Below are 19,537 nucleotides of genomic sequence, written 5' to 3'. Positions count from 1 at the left end.
GAACAACATGGGTTTGAAAGTGATGTTGGACAGCCAAGTTTATAATAAACAGGAACAAGTATCAGTTTACTTGCAAGCATTCAAACCAGAGCTGTAAGCTTTGGTAGTTTTCTTACCCCAAAAGTAATTTTTGTGAAGAAATTTAAAATTTTGGTGACCTATCCTTTTAATTAGTGTGTTACACTCTGGTATTTAAATTACCTTTGCATTTCTGTAAATGTCAAGTTCATTATTACTAACATTCACCTGGAGGCTCTTTCTGGAAATTATAATTTAAGATTACAAGTATGACAAAACCTTTTCCCACTCCTGTTTGTTAAATTGAGGGACAGATTAATAAAAATGTTTGAGTGCATTTGTGTATGTGTTTTTATATAAATGTGGTGCCCATGCAGAGACTTATTTCTCTCTCTATGTCACTCTACATAGTAAAGTTAAAATAAAAGCAGCAGTTTCTATCAGGTGTACCCCACTACATGGTGTTGGATTGTCTTACAATGGCAGCACTACAAGAATGCAAGTGATGGTCATGTCTCATCCTCCATATGCTGGGATACTTGGATGGGACTGGCCCCAAGACAACTGTGGAATGGAAAAGCTACAGTCTGAACCAACTGGGAAATTGACCCTGGCTGTGGACAGCAGCTCTCCACCTGAAGAATAGGTAACGGCATGGCTATCAAGTGTGACAAAACCAACCTCCTACCAGGGGATGGGGCCCAGCTGAGCATACAATTTGTTCACCCATGCGAGGGAGGAAACTTGTCTCCTGAGGCCTCGCCACACCCTCTAGCCACTCTGAAGCTTCAGTAGCACTCCCTGCCCTTGTCCTGTTAGAGAGGGCAGTGTAGCAATGACTCACTAAGGAATGCAAGAAATGTTGTGGAATCCATCAACGGACACCAAACTATAGACTCCATGCCACAAGTGTTGAGCTTAACTTGACTCAATGATCTGCTATATTGGGTGATGGAACACCATGGGGCGGAGCAGAGCCAACTGTTGATACTACAAGTCTACCGCTTCAACATCTGCAACCTAGCTCATGCCTATCTCCTGGGTGCTCATTTTGGAGCTGAAAAGACCATGGAAAAAATCAAGGCTAAAATCTTATTGGCCTGGCACTCATGAGGAGTTGCGCTACTTTGGTCCTGGGTAGAGAGTGTTAGTTCACACAGACAACCCAGCATAACTGCATTCTTCTCATCCCATCGCCACATAATTGGCATGGACGTCGTCAGTCTTTTCGAACCATCACCATGGGGCTACAAATTCATTAGGTGCTTTCCGCTGCAGGAACTTTGTTTTTCAGGAAACAGTGATCCTGTACGATATACGACCTGGGCCAGTTGTGGTCCCAGGCTACTTTCATGTGTTGCGTTCCCACTGCACAACAGGAACTGTAAACCTTATGCAAAATATGTGACATGCCAAGGGCATGAAACACCCTTTGTTTAGTTGTTTTCAAAATATCGTATATGAGTGATCAGACTTTTTTATTGCTTAGCCTGTGTAATTGTCCAGAATTAGGATATTACCTAGACCTGCATTTTAACTGGTAGACTGCACTACACTCACCAACATACCTTTCAAATATATGACATATGTGCTTTCTCTATGTTTACTAAGTATATGAGTTATATGGATGAACATAAGTTTGTGTTCAAAAACCAAACAAATATAGAATTTGTAGATTTGTAATTTAGCAGTGAAGTATGCCATTTTGCCTGCCTGCTAACTGCCATTATTACAATAGACTGCTCTTCTAATCAGTAAATAATTTTATTTTGGGATTAACAAATGGAGTTTTTCATTTCATCACCAGTGTAGGCAAGCCAAATTGCCACACTGTCTGAAATATTCATTTACTGCTACAGCTATTAGCATTGCTAGTGTGCACAGTTCTATATGTATAACAGTGTATGGTGCATGCGTCATCTCCCCCACGACCATGAACTGTATAAACTACACAGAAAATAGATGGATACTTTAATGCACATCTGTGGAGGTGTTCAATGCAATGAATGCAAGTGTCTGTTCCTTTTTAGGGACTGTGTAGGACAATGCGTTAAAAAGCAATTTATCATTCCACCATTGGGTCTCCTCTTAAAACTTCATGACACTACAAATTGAGCAATGACAAATCACATCTGATCAGTGAAATCAGTGGACTCACAAAGCACGCATGCAAGATGGGCGACTCCAATTCCTTTCGAATACCATCATTTCTAAATACTAAAAAGCTCTCCAAAGTCCATACTACTAACAGATTTTCTAAGATGGCATCAGTACTTGTGGTCAAATAATCAGCATCAGCCAGCAAAAAAAACAAAAGCAGCAAAAACCACACACCAAAAGCTACAAATGACCCAAACTCCTGTGGTGGGAATGCTACAATAGTTCCTGAGTTTCTAAAGAGTCTCTGTTTCCTGAAAAAAGTTCCAGTGGTGGGAAAGCACCTTTACTGATTGTAGTAGATTATAACCCCACTACCTAATGGCCATTTCCTTGCAAGTGGATAATTCCAAAACTATCACATGGGAACTGGTGGGCATCCACAAGGAGGTTCTGCAACAAAAAAACACCAGGGCCTAATGTATAAATGGTGCATACGCACAAAAATATTGCATACAGCCATTTCCACACTTATATCGTGATGTATATAAACTAAACTTGCCGTAAAGCCACACACCTTCTCACAGCAGCTCCCCGAATTGTGTACATACGTTTCTATTCAGTTTTGCAAACTAGCAGCACCCTGTGTCAAAGCAGTGCTAGTGGTCCTCTCTGGTTTTCTTTTCTTTTTTATATTCATTCCTTCATCCATGACACGGTCTTTATCAAATACAATGAAATTAACTGCATATTGTTTATAAATTTAAGGCACCCGATTGTAATCAACCTATAACAATATAATGATGCACAGAATGGCCACGCTATTCCAAATAGCCGTTTTAGCATTGTCAATCTAAGTGCACCACTCAAGAGTATTTTAACTCACTGAATGCATGTGTGGTATCACAGCTGTACAGCAGCTGATCAGAAAGCCCTACAGCAGGTTGTTTTGATAGCGCAGAGGACACTTCCAGCACACACTGCCTCAGGAAAGCCACCAGCATCTGCGTGGATTCCACTTAGCCATGCTGCAGTCTGTGTGAACTTCTCCCATCCAAAAAACACTTCAGAACATTTCCTGCATGGATCTAGAGGCTCAGAAACAGTTTCATCCCAAGAGCTATAAACTTACTCAATCAGTCCATCAACGTTAATTCTGATAATTGCAATTATCTCGCTATAAAACTTGCACTACAACTGTAATATTGCACAACTATGAGTCACTTCAGGAATCGGTACTCTACATGCATGTATATTGTGCTTTCATAGTGCATATTTTTCATTGATTTTTATACTATTTTTGTTATTTTTATTATTGTTAACATGTTACAGTAATCCCTCACTATATGGGGCTTTGATTTTCGCGGCTTCACTCCATCGCAGATTTTATATGTAAGCATATCTAAATATATATCACAGATTTTTCGCTGGTTCACGGATTTCTGCGGACAATGGGTCTTTTAATTTATGGTACATGCTTACTCAGTTTGTTTGCCCATTTGATTTCATACAAGGGACGCTATTGGCGGATGGCTGAGAAACTACCCAATCGGAGCACGTATTAAGTATTAAATAAAACTGCTCAATGATATACAATATACTTCTCACGCGGTGCTTCGCATACTTAAAAGTCCAAACAGCACCTATTGATTTTTGATTGTTTGTTTTTCTCTCTCTGTCTCTCTCTCGGACATTCTCTGCTCCTGATACGCACTCCTTTGAAGAGGAAGATATGCTTGCATTCTTTTAATTGTGAGACGGAACTGTCATCTCTGTCTTGTCGTGGAGCACAGTTTAAACTTTTGAAAAAGAGACAAATGTTTGTTTGCAGTGTTTTAAAGTCCCTGTCTCTACAACCTCCTGTGTTTCTGTGCAAATCTGTGACCCAAGCATGACAATATAAAAACAACAATATAAACATATGGTTTTTACTTTGCAGATTTTCACCTTTCGCGGGGGGTTCTGGAACGAAACCCCCGCGATCGAGGGGGATTACTGTATAGGAAAATAAATTTATGGAGGATTTGTATATTGAATCTCATTGTACCATGCAATGACAAAGGAATTCAATTCAATAGAAGAAAGCATGTATTTACAAATGAAGGCTGGCTTCTAAGTCGATTTAAATTTCCAAGCACTATCCCATTGGAGCTATGAGCTGTTAGAATAGTATGGTGTATACATGATATCATTTTTAAGATGAAATGCATTAAATTATGTATATTACATTACACATAAATTTTTAATTTAAATAATGTATACGGTTAATAATTAAACATGTGGAGGCACAGTGGCACAGCAGTAGCAAAGAGCTGGCAGCCCATCCACGTATTCTTCCTGGTTCGCTATGTATGCTTGCTGGGACTGTCACAACCCTGGACAGATTGATGAATGGAATAATTAAATATATATTACAAAGAATTGTCAATGTGCCTTGTGGTATGATGAACCCGACACACCAAATGATCAGCCAAATAAGACAGCGTTACAACTTTGTTTGAATGTAATTAGCAAAATGTAAAAAGACGTAATAATATGCAGCATTTATTTTTCAAGAAATTAATTTAAATTGTGATCAATATCAAATAGTACAACCCTTATATTCCTTAGTTCATTGGCCACATCTCTTATAGCATGCACTATTGCATTTTGTGAGGCCAGAACAGCATCCATCAACACATAGCCAAATGGTCTCCCAACGATTTCTGAGGCAGAGGTTTGTGTGCAGCCAGCTTCTCAAGATGTGCTGGGCACAGCAGCACCATCACCGCATGGATCTGCGTCATCAGCACGGGGGTCAGCATTTGTAATATTGTCTGAAACAGAATAAACAGACAGTGGGGTGCGACTCATCTTTTCACATCAACTCTGATATCTGGCAACTTCTTTCTTTATTTCGGGAACTGCGCAACTTTCTGAACTTGAATTTTTGAGTGTCTCCATAACACTGTATAACTCCATAACTTTCTTTTCTTGCTTGCACCACTGCTCAAATAGTACATGTTTCCTTGCCTCCACTTTTGCATTTCCTGTTTTTGCCATTTTCTTTTCACAAAACATCAAACGGAAGGTGATAGTTATATTGATTTGCATATTAAAATACTAAGGGGCTTTGCTCCATGCTCGCCTCGCTCACCATCCCCAGTGTTTGGTTTTCCAGATCCACACTTTTAATAGTTGACATTAATATGACAATCAAATCTTTTTTGCAAATTATATGGTTATATGGTGCAATCATTGAATTATCGATCATCACAATTTTTCCATCTTTCTTTCCGTGAAAAGTGTGTTGTTCATGAAGATTATCTTTTCAGCAATAATCTGGAAAGCCAGCCTTAGTCATATCTGTTGTTTGAACGAAAGCATTTGGAAATTTTTTTAAGCACTTTTTCTTTTGAGTCCCAACATGCTGAATCTTTTAAATGAGGTCCATGAGACATGTGTTTAATGACTTTGTACCATAATTCAGGATAGGTTTCTCTATTTGGAATTTCAGCACAGAGAAAACGATCTACATCATCAGCAGTTAATATTTTTTTTTTGCAAAGTAACCAACAAATGCATGTGCAGTAAACCCCGTTTTTGAAATTCAATCGTGTAAATTTATGCTCGGATTTGACAGAACACTGTTTCAAGTTCATTCAATAAAATTAAGACTTTCTGATTTAACAAACAATCTACTTACTAAAGTCAGAATATCCTGAGCGAATGTAGCCGGTGGCATTGTTTTCAAGAATCTCCGGGTTTCTGGCCACTGTAGATTGTAAGAAATAAATCTGGCTGACCGATAGTTCTGGATATTGCCATTGCATCATGATATAATTGTTGCAATGCTCTTGGACTACCTTGATATGATGATGGTAATATTACTGCTTTACATATTTTGAACTTGTCTGAACTATTGATATTTGAATTTTGAACATGATCAATGAGATCTTGCATATGTTCCGTAAGTTTTGCTTGATTCAATTTAATAAAGAACAAAATTATTAGCTTTGACTTTTAGATACGCAATAATAATGTAATGTTGCGTTAGACGTTAAGATGACAAAATTGGGTTAAATACATTGGAACGTATTGCTAATTTTGCCCCGAAATATTGGGTTGGTGTTATTCGTTTTTCTGTATTCGTGTGTTTCGTATTGTATGACCATCCAGTTTCTCCATCTGGGAAAAGCAAAGGAAAGAGTAATGGATCGGAATGTGGTGAATTATTAGGACAGAAATGTCGATTCATGTTCTGCTTTTGGATAAACACGAATATCTACTCTGTTTCTGATACTTCCGTCTTTCAAAACTATTATCGCTGATAAATCGTCACATGTTGGTTTATTACAGTGGGTACGGAAAGTATTCAGACCCCCTTCAATTTTCCACTCTTTGGTATATTGCAGCCATTTGCTAAAATCATTTAAAATTTATTTTATCCCTCATTAATGTACACACAGCACCCCATATTGACAGACAAAAAAAATATTTTTTGAAATTGTTGCAGATTCATTAAAAAAGAAAAACTGAAATATCACATGGTCCTAAGTATTCAGACCCTTTGCTGTGACACTCATATAATTAACGCAGGTGCTTTCCATTTCTTCTGATCATCCTTGAGATCACCTTCATTTGAGTCCAGCTGTGTTTGATTATACTGATTGGACTTGATTAGGAAAGCCACACACCTGTCTATATAAGACGTTACAGCTCACAATGCATGTCAGAACAAATGAGAATCATGAGGTCAAAGGAACTGCCTGAAGAGCTCAGAGACAGAATTGTGGCAAGGCACAGATCTGGCCAAGGTTACAAAAAAATTTCTGCTGCACTTAAGGTTCCCAACAGCACAGTGGCCTCCATAATCCTTAAATGGAAGACGTTTGGGATGACCAGAACCCTTCCTAGAGCTGGCCGTCCGGCCAAGCTGAGCTACCGGGGGAGAAGAGCCTTGGTGAGAGAGGTAAAGAAGAACCCAAAGATCACTTTGGCTGAGCTCCAGAGATGCAGTCAGGAGATGGGAGAAAGTTGTAGAAAGTCAACCATCACTGCAGCCCTCCACCAGTCAGGGCTTTATGGCAGAGTGGCCTGTCGGAAGCCTCTCCTCAGTGCAAGACACATGACACGCCGCATTGAGTTTGCTAAAAGACACCTGAAGGACTCTGAGATGGTGAGAAGTAAGATTCTCTCGTCTGATGAGACCAAGATAGAACTTTTTGGCCTTAATTCTAAGTGGTATTTGTGGAGACAACTAGGCACTGCTCATCACTTGTCCAATACAGTCCCCACAGTGAAGCATGGCGGTGGCAGCATCATGCTGTGGGGGTGTTTTTCAGCTGCAGGGACAGGACAACTGGTTGCAATCGAGGGAAAGATGAATGCGGCCAAGTACAGGGATATCCTGGACAAAAACCTTCTCCAGAGTGCTACAGACCTCAGACTCGGCCGAAGGTTTACCTTCCAACAAGACAATGACCCTAAGCACACAGCTAAAATAATGAAGGAGTGGCTTCACAACAACTCTGCGACTGTTCTTGAATGGCCCAGCCAGAGCCCTGACTTAAACCCAATTGAGCATCCCTGGAGAGACCTAAAAATGGCTGTCCACCAACGTTTACCATCCAACCTGACAGAACTGGAGAGAATCTGCAAGGAGGAATGGCAGTGGATCTCCAAATCCAGGTGTGAAAAACTTGTTGCATCTTTCCCAAGAAGACTCATGGCAGTATCAGCTCAAAAGGGTGCTTCTACTAAATACTGAGCAAAGGGTCTGAATACTTAGGACCATGTGATATTTCAGTTTTTCTTTTTTAATAAATCTGCAACAATTTCAAAAATTCTTTTTTTTGTCTGTCAATATGGGGTGCTGTGTGTGTGTACACATTAATGAGGGAAAAAATTAATTTAAATGATTTTAGCAAATGGCTGCAATATAACAAAGAGTGAAAAATTGAAGGGGGACTGAATACTTTCTGTACCCACTGTATAAATGCGTGCGTGATATTTCTGATTCATATAGAAATCCAAGAAAACTTCTTTGTCTGTGTTTTGCATATATATATATATATATATATATATATATATATATATATTGTGCAAAATGCGACATTTTTGGACGTATGGATTTCTATCCATTATTGACTGTATAATTCCTAATACATCCAATCGTTTAACTCTTTCGATTCTATGTTGCATTGCTTCTCCGTGGCCATAAATATACACCTGACCGAATTGTGGTTTCTTCGAAATTAAACTTGTTGTTGCTTTAATTGTTGCTGGACCACAGATTCTCATAGCATATGGTCCATTCTTGTGTAAATCGACGTTTTGAGCATTGAATGATGCAAATGCGAAAGGATTATTGTGGACTCGGATATTTTGCCTGTAGTGTTTGTGGATTTCACTTTCCCCAAACATAAAACCTTTTTATCCTCTTGGATACACCGCCTCACTGTGTATAAACACTACCTTTCCCCCCCGATGGCTACACGAATCAGATGATCTACAAGTGTCTGACTTAAACTTCAAAGCTTTACAATATTTACATACTTCTGACAGATCACCTCTGGCCATATATTTGATCTCTATTCGCCTTTCCATTATTTCTCCGAGTAATAATTTCTTTGTTTGCGCTAATGCGATCTTTACCTTCTTTTTTTGACACTTGCATTTTTTTCTGCTTTCATATTCTGTATCTTGCTCTGCATGTGTATCACGCTTACATTTTTTTTGAGTCTTCAGTTTCACTGTTTTCATTATCTCTAACCTGCTCTGCATGCATTTGACCCCCTTGTTTATTAACCTCTTTATGATGTTTCACTTTTCTACTCTCTGTCTTTTATTTCTAACCTCACTTTGTCCTGCTCCCCCTCCCCAATTACACCTGATCTATGGTGATTGTTTGCGCTACTGCGATCTTTACTATCTTTTTTTTGATACTTTCAAATATTCCTGCTTTTATATTCTTTAACTTTCTCTGCATTTGTATCGCACCAATGTTTTTTTTACCCTTTTGAATTCCACTGCTTTCATAATCTCTAACCTGCACTGCATGTGTATAGCGCCAACATTTGTGAACATCTTTATTAAGTTCTACTTTGCCTTTTACTCTTTGTCTTATATTGAGCCCGACTGGACCTGTTTTGTTTTCAATTCCACTTGTTTTGGGCTGATAATTACTTTCCTTATTTTCTGAATTTAAACATAGATTATTCTTTTTCGCATTTTTTTCTCTCCAATGCTTTTGGGTCTCTTTTCTCCGTGCTGCTCTTTCTTCTTCGATTATTCGTTGACATTTCATCTACAACGTATTGTCCTTATATGCTTTATATGTGCTGAGAGTCCTGGATCTGTGTCTGCTAAAACCTTTATACAACTGAGTGTTTTGCTGCCCATGGTCTTATTTGATATTGGTTGTAAGTAGGGCGTGTCTTGCAAGAATCTCATGTTCTACGTCCCTGCGAGACAGTCCTGGGTCAATCTCTTGGCACAAAGTCTCATGTTTAAGGTCCCTGCAAGACGCTCCGTGGCTAATCTCTTTTGTCTTGCGGGTCTTTTGTCTTCCATGAAGATCACGTCTCGTCTCCCTAGTCTCTCCCTCCCAGAATTTTTTTTTTTTTTATTAGTGCTGGGTGGTATGATCAAAATTCTAAATCACGGTATTTTTCAAAATTGTACCGGTTTCACAGTATTCAACGGTATTTTTTTCCCCATGCAGGAGTGGATGTTAACCACATTTTCCATTGTAATTACCGCAGAACACTAGCTAAGAATAACCTATTCCACCGTCATGAGAATTGTACATTGTACAAAATAACAACATTTTAATGTGCACACAAGTATTAACACAGATTGCATGGGCCCATAAAGTGATAGTTTTAGAGGGAGTGGCACTAATGAAGAGAAGGAATCACATTGCATGACAGTTGTAGTCAAAATACAGAACCTTTTTATTGAATAAATTTTGCAAAGAACTTAAGATAAAATTTTGACAACATATTTTCAATCATCCAAAAAGGCATTTAGACTTAGCAAAATATTCACAGGTGCTTGTCAAAAGATGTATTGCAATGAACATGTCTTAGAAAAGGAATAAACAGTGAATATTTTTGTAAACCAACTACACTTTCTGTTAATGTTAACAAACTCTGTCCACCAATACGTTAAAGTGACTTTTTAAACAACTTTACCATCATTAAACTGCATAATATTTAAACTAATAAACAACAATAAATAACAGTGCAACTTCCAGTAATAATACTATTACTTCAAGCCCAGGCGCATTACACAGTATTCACCAAATAAAAATAAAACAAGTGCAACTTGGTGAGACATCTTTACCAACTGAACCATCATTAAGGCAAACAGCATTAATATGGACCTTGCTTCAAGCTAACTCTTTTGTTTAACTCTTTCGATTACGTCGAGATTAAAAGTTGACATTTCCACTTTATTCTCATAGTTTATTTTCTCATTAAAGTAGAATGTTGTAAACTAAACTTCACCCTAAAATCAATGTTTAAATGTACTAGATTTTCTCAAACCCCATCATAAATTAATGCAGCACATTCCCCAACCCAGTTGTTAATCAATACACGCTTCTTAAACTGACTTCCTCTGCACTAAGAGGAGGCGCAGACAGGGATCACTGCACAGAATACATTCACTTCATGATATTCCTGCTCTCTGAAAATTTAGAATGCTATGATAGATACTTGATATCATTTTCATGATGAAATGCATTAAAGCAGGTATTAAACATGCACGGTAGTGAGGTGGCCGTCACACTATTACACAGTACCCAGGTACATTACACAGTATTGAAAAAAATAAAACAAGTACTACTTGGCTTGCAGTATTATCCAATAGTATAGAAACAGTATTCACACATTTGAACATAATGGTCCACATCTGACCTTTTAAATCCAAAGCATCTCCTGACAACAAACGCGACTCCTTTTTCCAGCAAAAGTTCATCATGTTCAACTTTGTCGTCTGTTACAGCTTCAGTTTCGGAATGTCCTCTGTCCATTTTCACAGCACAATACCTCCACTACCGCATGTCCTCCGTTGTATGTGTTTAGTGGTGTAGCAGTGAAAAAGGTCCCCCTTAAACAGTTTCCCGCTGTGCCACGTACTGAACGTTGTTTAGGCAATTTAAACTGGTGTGGTATAAGAAAAATCCATATCATAACAAAAATAAAAAACGGTTTTTCGGTGTGAACCGGTATACCGCCCAGCACTATTTTTCATAATAGAGATTAAAAATTCTGAGAGGAATCAGGGTGGGGCTGTAGGCTTCTGCACATGTGTTAAACTTCACATTCATTGGGATTCATAAAAGGGAAGTGCGTAGAACTTGGTGTATGCACAGTTTTATGCATGTACGCACATTTATGTTTTTGTCCTTGCGCCATGATTAGTGTGAATTCTACTGACTCCATTATACATGAGACCCCTGGACCTTTGTCCTTATACAAAGATATTGGAAGCGTCACACACCTTTTTCCAATGACCTCATGAGCCCAATATTATCCCTGTCTACTGACTTCATAGGAAAAGTCACCAGAGAGGAGAATGTCACTGCACAGGTAAGTAAGCCTCTTGACAAGGTCGACACTCTCAGACAGACACACTGCTGAAAGCCGTGCCCAAGAGGTCATTAAAGGCCTAGATCGTGGTTTTTATCCAGGACACTCGCAAGCCCAAACACTCATACTCCTCACTCAGTCTCTCGAGAGCCCTGATCAGAACCTCCATTGACTCTATGAAGATCAAAGCATCATCATCAAAGTCAAGATCAGTGACTGTTTCTTCACCAACAGATGTCCCACAGGCACTGGACCCCACAACCCTGCCCAACATCCAGTCCATGAAAGCAATGAACAGAGTATGAGCAAGAAGACACACCTGATTAACCCCAAAATCAACTGGGAAAAAACACAGAGGTTCCGCCTCCACTCTGCACCACTCAAAGTACCAGTGTACAAGCCGGCCATGATATTCAGCAACCTTGGGGGATCCTGCGAAGTCTAAGGATGTCCCATAGGACAGCTCAATAAACTGGTAGACTCTGTTCCAGTCGCTGGTAGGTAAGCAAATGATCATGGATGCTATTGAGGAAGACCATAGCAAGGATCTTACCCAGCACCGAGAGCAGTGTTACCCCATGTAGTTGCCGCAATCCAGGCGATCACCCTTCCCTTTCCCGATAGGGACAACAAGTCCTATTTTCCAGTCAGTTGGGATGAAGCCTGTTTTTTCCAGAGGGAAGCAAAGATTGCTTGTAATGCCAGGAGGACAGTCTTACCACCAGCCAGGAAAAGTTCACCCCAGATACCACAGATTCTTGCAGCCTTCCCTACCCTCAGCTGGTTCACCACCTATACAATCTCAGTGAGACTGGGTGGTTAACAGCTAATTGGAGGATCAACCTCAAGAACTGTGGAACCCAGATATATCCAACGTCCTAGCTGAAGGATCAGCTTTAAACAGCTGCTCAAAGTAGCCAGCCCAGTGGGTCACAACTGCAGTGTCATCTGTAAGAACCATTTCATCAGCTGCCCTGATTATGACTTTCTAAGGAACAGATTTCGATGTAAATAATGCTTCCATTCCACTGTAAAGAAATGTGGGTCACTAGACCACAGATTCCTCTAACAAACGCCACCTTATCTGTCCTCAGAGCCTTCACAGCCTTCCCTCTCAGTTCCTGGTACAGACCAGAGTTGCCATCATGCCATGCTCTGTGACTTCCTCTGGATACCCAGCGTGTCGAGTGAGAAACATCATATCCTTTTGGGCACACTGGTAACACCAACACAACCCTTCAGGGTTTTTGTTGCAAATGTCCCCCCACATTACATTAGGATCGCACCCAAGTCTGCAAGTTCCTCAAACAAACTGTGTAAAAACTCTAAGGGCTCATTTATACTTCACTAGCAGAATACCCGCGCTTCACAGCGGAGAAGTAGTGTGTTAAAGAAGTTATGAAAAAGAAAAGGAAACATTTTAATAATAACGTAACATGATTGACAATGTAATTGTTTTGTCATTGTCATTAGTGTTGCTGGCATATATATATATATATATATATATACACATATACACACATACATATATATACACATATACATATATACACATACTGTATATACACACACACACACACACACATATATATACATACTGTATATACACATATACATATCTACATATATACTGTATATACACATATATATACAAATCTCCATATATATATCCACATATATATATATTAGGGTGGGACTCGATTAAAAAATTAATCCAATTAATTAGAGGCTGTGTAAGAATTAATCTTGATTAATCGTATGTAATCGCACGTAAATTTGCCCCAAATCGCAAATGTTTTTTTTTAATTTAAAAGTGTTTTAGTGGGCGACAGAATCAAATAATAGACATGGACATGAATATTGTAAACTGAAGCTGTTTTAATTTCTGAAAAAAAGCCTTTAAACTGCATTTGAATTCAAAACAGAAACAAAAATATCATCCCTGGTTAAAATTGGGCAGACTTAAAAATAAAGTGGTAGTTTAAGTACTTTAAGTACATTTTCAGAATAGTATTGTCTTTAAATAATAATAACCAAAATTTCAACATAAAGTGCAGTTTTTCTTCTTAAAAAAATAAGTCAGAAACATAAAAGGTAATTTGACCAACTTAATCTTTAAACTCTGAGTAACATTAGCCAAAATTATTTTGTACATTAGGCTAAAACAGTGTGATCATTGAACATTTTGTAATTAGATGTATTTAGAATTACTAACGGTCACGGAAGTCCAATGATCCCCAGTAAGAGCCACAAAGTCCGCTTTCTGTAATGCATCTAATTTTGCTTGCTTTTCAGTGTGCACAAAACCATGCTTTTATCAAGGCTTCGCTCGGGAAGTCGAAATGATCAGTCGTAGGAACGCGCTTTATTCCGACTCTAACATTTTTGTAGCTGTGATGTGTGCATCAGTGTAATGGATGTACCAGGAAATCATGCATTGACAAAAGTTCCGTTTGCTTGGAATTGAAAGTGTGATTAAATCGTTATTTTTAACGCGTTATGGAGTACATGCATCGAAGCTTCTCAGCTGTGCTTGTGCTAATAAAGGGAAACATTTTAAAAATAACGTAACATGATTCTGCGTTAACCTAATATTTTTCATACGTCCCAAACCAAGGAGATGCGAAGGTAAAATGAATCGGTAGCGCGTACATACTCAGTGCATCCCCTCTCGGGAATCGAACCTCGAATGTCGGCATTAGAGGCGAAGACTCTACAATTGCGCCACAGCGTGTGGCTTGTCTATGCGAGAGTATGTACTGTAGATCGGGGTATATATATACCCGCGTATCGCAGTGGAGAAGTAGAAGTTATGAAAAAGGGAACATTTTAAAAATAACGTAACATGATTGTCAATATACAGTAATTGTTTTGTGAGTGTTATTGAATGTTGCTGTCATCAAGGATTTGATTATCATTATTTCTTTCAATCAGGTCGTATTTGTAGGATGTGTTGTGTTCAAGTTACATTCCGTGTTTGTCAATCGTTGTAAAGATAAGAGGTTTCATTCATCGATTAGTTTCTTACTGCATCAATAAACAGCTCGTCTTCCTCTTTATCTGAGATGTGACAAACTGCATGCACGGGTTTTTTTTTTACACTGTCTTCCTTTAGCGGGACATTCACTTTTTCCACCGTGTGCTTTGTTTTCGCAGTAGCTGCACTTATGAATATGATTCTATGTATAAGACGCTTCATATTTTTTTGCTGCCTTCTCAATTGTGTAATTCGGTTTTTGTTCAGTACTCTTTGGAACTGTTGCTTTTGTCTGTGCACTGCGTCAGTTCACGTGAGCCGCTTGGTGTTCTTGCATCGAAGGTTCCCAGCTGTACTGGTGCCATCTCGTGTAATGTCAGCTAAGACCCGCACTTAAAAGTTTCTCTCGCAGTTTCAATGAGTTTGTGCCAAACACCACCCTGACCATCTCATCTTCCTCTGCATAAGCACAGTCCTTCACACGTGAATATTTACCGGCAGTGTTTGTATTGGATTGCCGCTGATGGACGGCCTTATATGGGCAGGCACTAAATTACAAACGCTAGTGGCAGCCTGTCTATGAACTTAATTTAATATAAACTTACGGTTCACGCCGTGCTTTGTTTCCGCAGTAGCTGTACTTATGAATATGCTTGTATGCATCATTTGCTTCATAATGTTTTTCTGCCTTCTCAATTGTGAAATGGCGTTTTGTGCTCATCGCTGTTTGGAGTTCTTCCTTGTTCTCTACGTACTTACGTAGGAGGCGTGATGATGTCACACGAAACTCCGCCCCCCACGGCCATCTCCAACTCAACTCCATTACATTATATGGAGAAAAATAGGTTCCAGTTATGACCCTTACGCGTAGAATTTCGAAATGAAACCTGCCCAACTTTTGTAAGTAAGCTGTAAGGAATAAGCCTGCCAAATTTCAGCCTTCTACCTACACGGGAAGTTGGAGAATTAGTGATGAGTCAGTGAGTGAGTGAGTGAGTGAGGGCTTTGCCTTTTATTAGTATAGATTCTCAGAACGCGCCGCGCCCGCATCATTGCTGCCACATGTTCTCAGCGTTCATTTGATGCATCCTCTGAGCAGGTCCTCAGAAATTAACATGATGCGTGCATACCAGTACCAGCAAAAAGTTGGGGGCCCAGTGTGCTAAAAGTTGGAATGTGACGTCAGAGTCTCTGTTTACTATCTACATGTGACAGAAAGCCGCTTTGTGGATCCTACGAGATCTGAAACTCATAATATGCTTGCTGAGGAGTGACATCGGACACCACTGAAAGGAGCCAATCTGCCACAGCAACTCCCAGGGGTATGGCAGCCATCAGAGTGATCAGACCAATAAAAGGTGTACCCACCTACAGAGATCTGGCCAGTCCCAAGTGTGCACACCTCAGAGATTGCCACCACTGAAATGCAGAATTTAGGAAGCTCCTCTAAAAGCAAAGGAAGATGATCATCATGGCAAAGAGACAAAACATTCCATGCACCTACCCAGATGGGCCGCCTCAGATTGGGACTCAAGTGTTGCTGTGCAGCAGGCAACATCTCAGCACCACACCACTTCCGATCCCCAACAGGCCTGACCCCATTGGCTTTCCGGCGGTTTTGACTCTTCCAGAAGTAAGGCCACGGAGGGCTTTCCCCCATTCCCTTCATAATACGAGCAGCCTTTGCAGCAGAACTACTCCCGCGGAGAGCAGAAAGGAGTCCGGTCAGTCATTTAGGAGCTAAGTTTTTTTTTTTTTTTAAAAAGTGACTGGAATGCCAAACCTGCCACCAAACCAAGATTTCTCTGCACGTTTAAGGACCGTTTTCAGGGAGGATGCAGGTTAACCTCCTTAGCATTAGGCCCTAGCGATGCTCAGGCTGGTAAAACAGTGCTAAAAGTGTCACTCAGGTAACTGTACAGATGCCTCTTGCATATGCATTAGAACCAAGAATCACTCAGGTTGTAAAAGTGCTGCCATTCTTTGGAGAAATTACATCAGAGTGTAGGTTTTCAATAATTAAGAAATATCTGCACTTTACCAACAATGAAGACTTTGATGAGAAAACCCATCCAGCAGCCAAACAGAAGAAAATTTGGGAGATATACCAAGCCATCGTAGCAAAATTTCGGTACGTTCACATTCCGGACTGTGATGTCAGCATCAATGAAAGTCTCATAGCTTATAAGGGCAGACTGTCATGGATACAGTACATCACATCAAAAACAGGAAGATTTGGCATAAAGTTATATGAACTTTGTGAATCTAAAATGGGAAACGTTTTGAATTCGGCTCTGTACACAAGGTAAGGAACAGCGTTTAATCAGAAATATAATCAGTACGGCGTTGCTACGTCATCGGTGCTTTGATAGATGCTCTGCTGGATCAAGGTTACGGTGTAACCATAGACAATTTGTAGAATTCGCCAGCGCTCTGTCATCTTACTGCAAAGAAAGACGGACACATATGAAACAGTGTGTCCTAAACGTCGCGGCATGCCTGAAAACTTTGGCAGAGCTAAATTACAGCGAGGTGTGCTATTAGCTTGTCAAAAGGGTAAAGTGCTTTCACTGAAATGGAAAGACAAAAAAGAGGTTTTCTTCTTAGCACTGTACATAATGCAACTACAGTCACTGTACAGGCAAAAGGCAGCCCTTATGTAAGCTTCCGTTTTGCTTAGCCTTTCCTTCCCAAGGCTAATCAACTGGACAAATTAGCCAGGTGCCGAGTAAAGCCAACTAAACCGAACACCCCATTATGTACCCGAGTCAGAAACCAAGAGACATGGATCATGGCAATTGAGTAGGAAGCCCTCGCTATCATTTGGGCAGTCACCTAACTGAGGTACTACCTGTTGGGGATGGAGTTCTTTCTGGTAACAGACCATGCCCCTTCTCAGTGGCCAGTGTTCCCACAAGAAAATACCATTAACACTGACTTCTTTCTCACTTGTAGTTCCAAGAGACAACCCCAGGAAAATGCCTACCACCCACCCTCATCCTTGAGATAGCCTCACATCTTCTGGTCAGGAAACAACAAACAGGCAGTCCCTACTGTTGATTAATCCTAAATACTTATTTTGTTATACTTTGCCTTGCTGACTGAATTTAAATATGATTCTTTGGAATGCACAGAAGTGCTGAACAAGTTTTTTCTTATTTTCTTTGACTCATCTCTTACAATTAAAACACAGTAGCCAAGCTGGTTCCCCAACTATTTTTCCTACCAATTTTAAGGCCTGCCCAACACTCACAGCTAGAAAAGCTAAAAAAAAAGTCCTTCATCACACATGCCAAAATCTGCCAGAAATGTAAAAGTTATTTGTTATTGTAATACTGTATATCGTAATCATGTCTGCTTCATAAAAATAAAAATAAAAAACACTAGTTAAAGTGCATTCTGCATTTATCATTATATAAAGTAAAAAAAATGACTAATTGGTGGCAGATTGGTTGCTGTCTTATATTTCCAGAATACCGGGTTGAACTCGCATATTTTTGTGGTTAATATTCTTTCTGTGACCATACTAATACATTCTTGTTTTGTTTGGTTACTTCCTACATTATGGTTAAGGTATACTTTATAAACAGAAAATAAGCATGTTTCAAATGTGTGAAGGGATAAAAACAGACATGCATACCTGTAAGAAAAGCATTCTACTTCAAAGGAAAAAAAAAACATTTAGATTCATTTAACTATTTATTGTTCGTGTAGTTTCGTAAGCCTGGCTAAACTGAATGGCATCACTAAACTGAGATTTCTGACAATGTGAATGACTGTCTCCAATCTAAGAAGGTAAGTAAGCTCTTACCTTGCTGCTGATGTTGCCGTTCTAGGCTTAGGTATCTCTAATCCATATACTGGAACAAAAAGGGCTCAAAAATGTTATAGAAATTGGACTACTATAGAAATACATGCGTACAATTGTTTTGACGAATTCATAATACATACGTACAATTGTCTTCTACCCATTCTAGTGTTGGGGAAGTACCCAAAAATGTTATGCATTTAAAAAAATTCTGATAATATGAACTCTTAAGCAGTATAACACGTCACTTTTAGGAGAGCCAAATTTCAATTGTTCAATTTTCCCTAAACACAAAAGATACGTTGCAGCCAGTTGCTTGGATTTTGGCTGTACAAAAACCTGCACCCGCAATACACAAGCTGAAACTGTCGCTACGAAGAACAATCCGCAGAGTACCTAACGAATCATGTTATGTACTGCATACTTTAGAAGGTACACTTTGCCCTAAGTACAAAACATACAGGATATACATTTCAGAAAATATTGAAAAGCTTTCCAAAACTATTTTCAGTCGCCTCCCATGAAGTGGCGCACAGCGCGTAGACACCATGCATATGAAACAAACGGGAAGCACGGCTCTGAACTGCGATTAAATGCTCACCTGGCAAATTCCAAAATCCAAATTGTAACGCTTCGCTCCCTACCTGAGAACTGCCAAATCCACACGACTAAACGAGTGAGGTCCAAGTTTTTGTTCCGGGTCTCTTGGAGGTTAGTGTTTTACGTAGTGCATTCTGGGAAGTGGGTGCTCTAGCCACAGAAAACGAAACTTTAGGATCCAACGGAGGAGGCGGGTGAGACTCCTCTCAGCTGGAAAGTGTACGTTGACGATTTATTGCTTTTGAATAATTTGTATAATGATAATTAAAAGAACGTGATCGTGACTAAGTGCAGGTGTAATTTTTTCCAGTAGAACGTGAATCATTTTTGATTATCTGCAGTAACGGTTTTCCACAAGCTGTAAATCAAATCACATGTTATGTACCGATTTCTTTCCACAACACTATAAATCATGTCTTAGGCAATGTTGCAAGTCTTGATGTTATATATTGTGTGTAT

General features: G+C 39.4%; 1 protein-coding gene across 2 annotated transcripts in view; it reads right to left on the bottom strand.

The window, feature by feature from the left end:
• Window positions 1-19,206, bottom strand: part of dis3l2 (DIS3 like 3'-5' exoribonuclease 2) — a 516,063-nt gene extending 496,857 nt beyond the window's left edge. Inside the window, exon 1 of one of the 2 annotated variants that reach the window (XM_039766315.1) lies at window positions 19,080-19,206. The gene's annotated coding sequence lies outside the window, so the exon portion shown is untranslated. The remainder of the gene's footprint in view (window positions 1-19,079) is intronic. The other variant, XM_039766323.1, reaches the window with a different exon arrangement.
• Between the last annotated feature and the right edge of the window lie 331 nt (window positions 19,207-19,537).

This window comes from Polypterus senegalus, chromosome 1, assembly GCF_016835505.1.
Source record: "Polypterus senegalus isolate Bchr_013 chromosome 1, ASM1683550v1, whole genome shotgun sequence".
NCBI classification, from domain to species: domain Eukaryota; kingdom Metazoa; phylum Chordata; class Cladistia; order Polypteriformes; family Polypteridae; genus Polypterus; species Polypterus senegalus.
The sequence above is the reverse complement of the archived record's forward strand: the minus strand, read 5'-3'. Positions and strand labels throughout refer to the sequence as shown.